The sequence below is a fragment of the Herpailurus yagouaroundi genome, unplaced genomic scaffold, assembly GCF_014898765.1.
Source record: "Herpailurus yagouaroundi ecotype Mexico unplaced genomic scaffold, PumYag 159, whole genome shotgun sequence".
Lineage (NCBI taxonomy): Eukaryota > Metazoa > Chordata > Mammalia > Carnivora > Felidae > Herpailurus > Herpailurus yagouaroundi.
The window spans coordinates 28,975,099-28,980,518 of NW_024412400.1; positions in this window are offsets into that span (position 1 = coordinate 28,975,099).

Genomic DNA, 5,420 nt, shown 5'->3' on the forward strand with positions numbered 1-5,420 from the left:
TATATGATTACATTGATATAAACTCCTAGAAAATGAAAATGAATTTATAGCAACAGAAGTAAATTGGTTGGTTGATTGTCTGAGTAGAGGGAGGGACTGACTGAAAAAGGAGATGGGGAAAACTTGGGTAGGGGAAGGAAATGTTCTGTATCTTGAAGTGTCAATGGTTTCCAGACGCATACATGTCTCAAAATGCAAATTGTACCTCTTGAAGGGATGCAGTTCATTTTCCATAAATTATACTTCAGTAAAGGGGTAAAAAATAATATATATCAAATTAAGCATACTCATTGGCTTGGACTTGACTGAAAAGGTGTAGAGGGCACTAGTTACATAAACTTCAGTTTCCTTCCTAGGACCCTTACATCCCCACTAAAGTTAAAGCTAACATAAGCAGGATATGTGTAAGCGAGAGGGACACTCCTACCCACTTTGCCATATGGAAACAAATGGAAGACATGAATGGGCAGTGGAGAGCAAGAATGTATGGTAGATGATAGACATCATACTAGGTATTTGAGCTGAGGGAATTTAAAGGATTGTTAACTACATAATTGAAAAGAGCAAAAAGAGAATACAGAGATATCAGAGAGGTAGCAATTGCAGGATGCAGCTACCACCCCTAGGTTTGAGGGAAAAGATAGAAGAGGTTAGAATTATTAAAACTTGGAAACTCAGAAAATGGTCCTGGAGTCTGGGACTCAGAGCTTTGAGGAGGAGCTGACTGTTGCAGGGGTTTCTGAGGCTGGTTTTACAAGCATCTGAGAAACTAAAAACTGGATTTAGCTGCTACTCTAGGAGGACCCTGCTAATGTTGAGGTGAAGAGGCATTTCTGGTGTGACGCTTTTAGGAACAGGAAGTAAACAGGAGAAAGCATATCCCTTCTCTCTCCATCAGCCTTGCAGTCTTCCTCTAGTGTCCCTGGTGGCAATGCCTAGCAATGAGGAGCTGGAAAAACCAAAATGTGGTTTGCAGATTGCAAGCTCTAGCATCATAAGCACGGTGAAGAAGGGGATGGGGAGCACTTTGAGGTTGAAATTTGGTCTCAAACTATTTTGTGTTTAAATCTTGATTTTGTCCCCCACTTGTTGTGTGACCTTGGGCAAGTTAGTTAACCTCTCTGAGCCTCAGCTCTACATCAGTAAAATCAAGGTAATACTCCCTTCTTTTTTTAATTTAAAAATATTTTTTACCTGTTTTTATTTATTTTTGAGACAGAGAGAGGCAGAGCATGAGTAGGGGAGGGGCAGGGAGAGAGGGAGACACAGAATCTGAAACAGGCTCCAGGCTCTGTCAGCACAGAGCCCGAATCAGGGCTTGAACTCACAGGGTGTGAGAGCATGACCTGAGCTGAAGTCGGATGCTTAACTGACTGAGCCACCCAGGTGCCCCAAGGTGATACTCCCTTCTAACCTTGTAGTAGTGAGCCTTCAATAAATGGACCCCAATATTTAATTTCTTTGTTTAGGTGGCACTTTTTCCCTCTTCACACTATTCCCTAAATCACTGCCACCATCATGACCCAATTACCTGGTCCTTGAGATGGCTCTGCTCAGAGGTGCCTCACTAGCTCCATGCCCTCCAGTTTGCTCAAGAGAAGCCTCCTAATAGAGAATCAGAGAACTAAGGTGTGGTAGGGTTAGATTATGGTCCATGAGGTAGCACTTGGATTTCAGTCCTGAGGAGGAGAAAATTAATCAGCTGGCCTACAAGTATTTCTCTCCTGCTACCAGGAGGACACTTTTGGGAGACAAAGAAAGCAAGTGATCTGATGTAATCTCCTGATAAACATGCTGATAATTGGTCTCCTGGTAAATAAATTGAGATTGACTAGGAGGAGAGTATCCACATATGGAATGCTTTAAGCAGGAATGACCCTGGATTAGGATTGCTTATGGAAAACTAATTTAGAGTCTATGGATTGGCATGGCTCCTTGGTGGATTTCATGTCAGTCACATAATGATCTGGGTATAAAATGGAGATGATTCATAACCTAAAATCTCCTTGCTGTGTGAGGTAATCCACAAATCTCTTTGGAGGCCCTATTATTGCTCTGGGCTAGAGAGTACATGTCTGATGCAGGACAAAAGGATCTGGGCAGCTACCATCCATGTCCTGGACCTCTCCTGGCTTTGCCCATGCTCTTAATTACATGTATCCTTAAAATTACTACTGAAGCTTGATGCTGAGTAACAGAGAAGCTCAAACTAACCCAGAGTGTTGTTGGTATGGTCCAGCCATGCTTTTCCAGTGAGCAAAGTATTATTGAGACCTAAATACAGGAGGGCTCTAGAGGCTCTAAAGGGTATGTATCAGATACTTTGGATTTTTAATTCACTAAATAAAATTCATGTTCTGGAATCTAATCTTATGTGTTTCTCTGGCTATTGTAATTTTCCTTTCTCTAAAGGAATAGAGGTAAAATAAGCACTAAACTTCCTTTAGAAAATAAGGGTTCTAGGGCACCTGGGTGGCTCAGTCAGTGAAGCATCTGGCTCAATTTCATCTCAGGTCATGATCTCACAGCTTCATGAGTTCGAGCCCTGTGTGGGGCTCTGCAATGGTAGTAAGGAGCCTGCTTGGGATTCTCTCTCCCCCTCTCTCTCTGCCCCTCCCACACTTGTGCTGTCTCTGTCTCTCTCCAAAAATAAATTAATAAACTTAAAAAAAAAGAAGAAAATAAGGGTTCTGGTCTTAGTTCTGCCACAAATGGACTCTGTGGCCTTGATGGAACCCTCAGTTTCCTCATCTGCACAATAAGGGGATAGCAATCATACTTGCTTCTCACAGAGTTTCCATGAGACTCAAACAAAAGATGTAGGAAAAATGCTAAATAAGCCGTATAAAAGTACAAAGTCATATTTCTTCTAGAGGTGTCATCCTTTCTATCTACAGCTTCACATTCATATGTAATGTCTATACGATTTAAAGAAGCAACTCCATCTCTTCCAGTAATTATATTAATACTTGAATATATAGGTAAAAATCTAAATTCTCTTACTATACTGATACTTACATATTTCCAATTTATCTTTTCTACAAAATGTTTTATTGACATATTTTATAAAAAGCAAAACACATAGATATTAAGTACACAGTTCAACGAATTTTGACAAGTGGATACACCTGTGTAATCCATACTTCTATCAAGATGTAGAAAATTTCTAGCATGCCAGAAAAATCCTATGAGGCTTCTTCTAGTCTATCACACCCTTCAGAGGCAGCTATTGTTCTGATTTCTACTGAAGTATGTTCATTTCACCTGTTGTAGAACTTCATACTTTCTTGTGCTTGGCTTCTTCCATTCAGCATAATGTTTTTGAAATTTAGCTATATATTATGGCAGATGTAAGTAGCACATTATTTTATTGTTTTCTGCATAGAATTCCATTGTATAAATATGCCACAATTTATTTATATTCCTATTAATGGCCATTTGAATTGTTTCTAGATTTTGGCTGTTAAGAATAAGGCTAAGGAAAGTCTTATACAAGACCTTGAGCAGACACATATTTTCACTTCTTTTGGGCAAATACCTCAGAGTGACATTGCGGGTCACAGTACAGATGCATGTGTAACTTTTTAAGAAACTGCCAAATAACTTCCCAAAGTGTATGAGAATTATAGTTTTTCCATATCCTTGTTGCCATTTGGTGTTGTCAGACTTTTTTTCAGGACAGCCATGGGTGTGTCATGGTATCTTTAGTTTGTTTTTTTTCTTCTACCAAGTTTTCTTGGAATCTTAAACTGCTATCTGTGGAACTGCCCTGGGGTATGCTCATGACGCTGTATGCAAAAATTTATGCCCACTTACATTTTCATGAGAATAAGATCTATACGTTGCAGCTTCTTAAAGTAGCCCTTCATTCCCTCAAAATGCTAACAATCATAGAAAAAGCAATTTCTAAAGATGTGATTTTTAAAATCAGTCTGATAGCCTAAGCCATAATTAACTAGCAGCAATCAACTATTTATATTCCTACATCTTAAAGATTTTGTTTTACTGTAACATGCAGTTAAACATAACACAAATTCTTACTAGCTCTTAATGTCTTAAAATACCATTTGGCCCAGATTTCTAAAATATCCTCTTGTATACACAGTCCTTTCTATAATGAAAATCATGTTCTCTGGTCCTGTGCTATTAGAAAAGGACATTTGCAGTCCTGATTTGAAAATCAGGAAAATTAGTCATGGAGACTTATACAAGGAATATCTTTGGTCTACCTTGAACTTGAGGAAATAGAACAGGTAGGAAATAATCGCCTATTCAGCATGCTCTGTAAGGCCCAATTTATGTTTGTAACTAGCCTCATCATTGCAGGTTTTTGGGAGCTTGCTTCCTAGATTGTTATGTTCATGTGTATAATTTAGCAAAAGTTTTCAAAGCACCATTTATATGTGTCTGTGACTTAAAAAGCTAGTGAGCTTCAGAAGAGATAAAGTTTCCTTTATACAAACCCCTCACATTCACTTTGAGAATTCACACTAAATGAATGAATGAATGAATGAATGAATGAATTCAAGGACTAAAGAAAGAATTGAGAAATTTTGCTCATTCTCTGGATATCCTGTTTGTGCCCAATTCAAAGCATGTCATTAGTTTGTGGTGGTCATTTCCAATATGATAATGATAATAATAATAATAATAATAATAATAATAATAAAAAGAGCAGCTTCTAGCATTCATCTTGGTAAATGCTTTTTTGTTAGGCATTTGGGTTTGAACAAAAGTAACAAAGAATTGTGGAGGCTTCTGGGTGACTCATTCGGTTAAGCATCCAATTTCAGCTCAGGTGATGATCTCACAGCTTGTGAGTTCCAGCCTTGCATCGGGCTCTGTGCTGAGAGCTCAGAGCCTGGAGCCTGCTTCAGATTCTGTGTCTCCCTCTCTCTCTGCCCCTCCCCCACTTGCACTCTGTCTCTCTCTCTCAAAAATAAATAAACATTAAAAAAAAATTTTAAGGAAACATAGAATCGTGTGTTGGCCAATCTACACTGCATCCAAACTTCTTGAATATTAAAATAATGAATGAGATACAGTAGGATGGCACTCCATTCCAGACTACCATAGTCATAAATGCATTAGTTTAGTATTTCATTAATTGTCATCTGTTATGACTGGGGGAGAAATGGAGAAGGAGAGGAGGTTCTGATATGCTTTTACTTTTTTTAACAAGTTTATTGAGATATAATTAATATATCATACAATCCACTCATTTAGAGTGCACAACTCATTGTTTTCAGTTTATTCATGGAGCTGTGCAAACATCACCACAATCAATTTCAGAACATTTGCATCATCCGCAAAGAAGCTGTTTCCCCTTTAACAGTCCCTACCGCCCCCCCACCCTACCCCCATGCTCCCACTTCCCTTCAGTCTTTCCAGCTCTAGGTATCTATGAATCCATTTTCTCT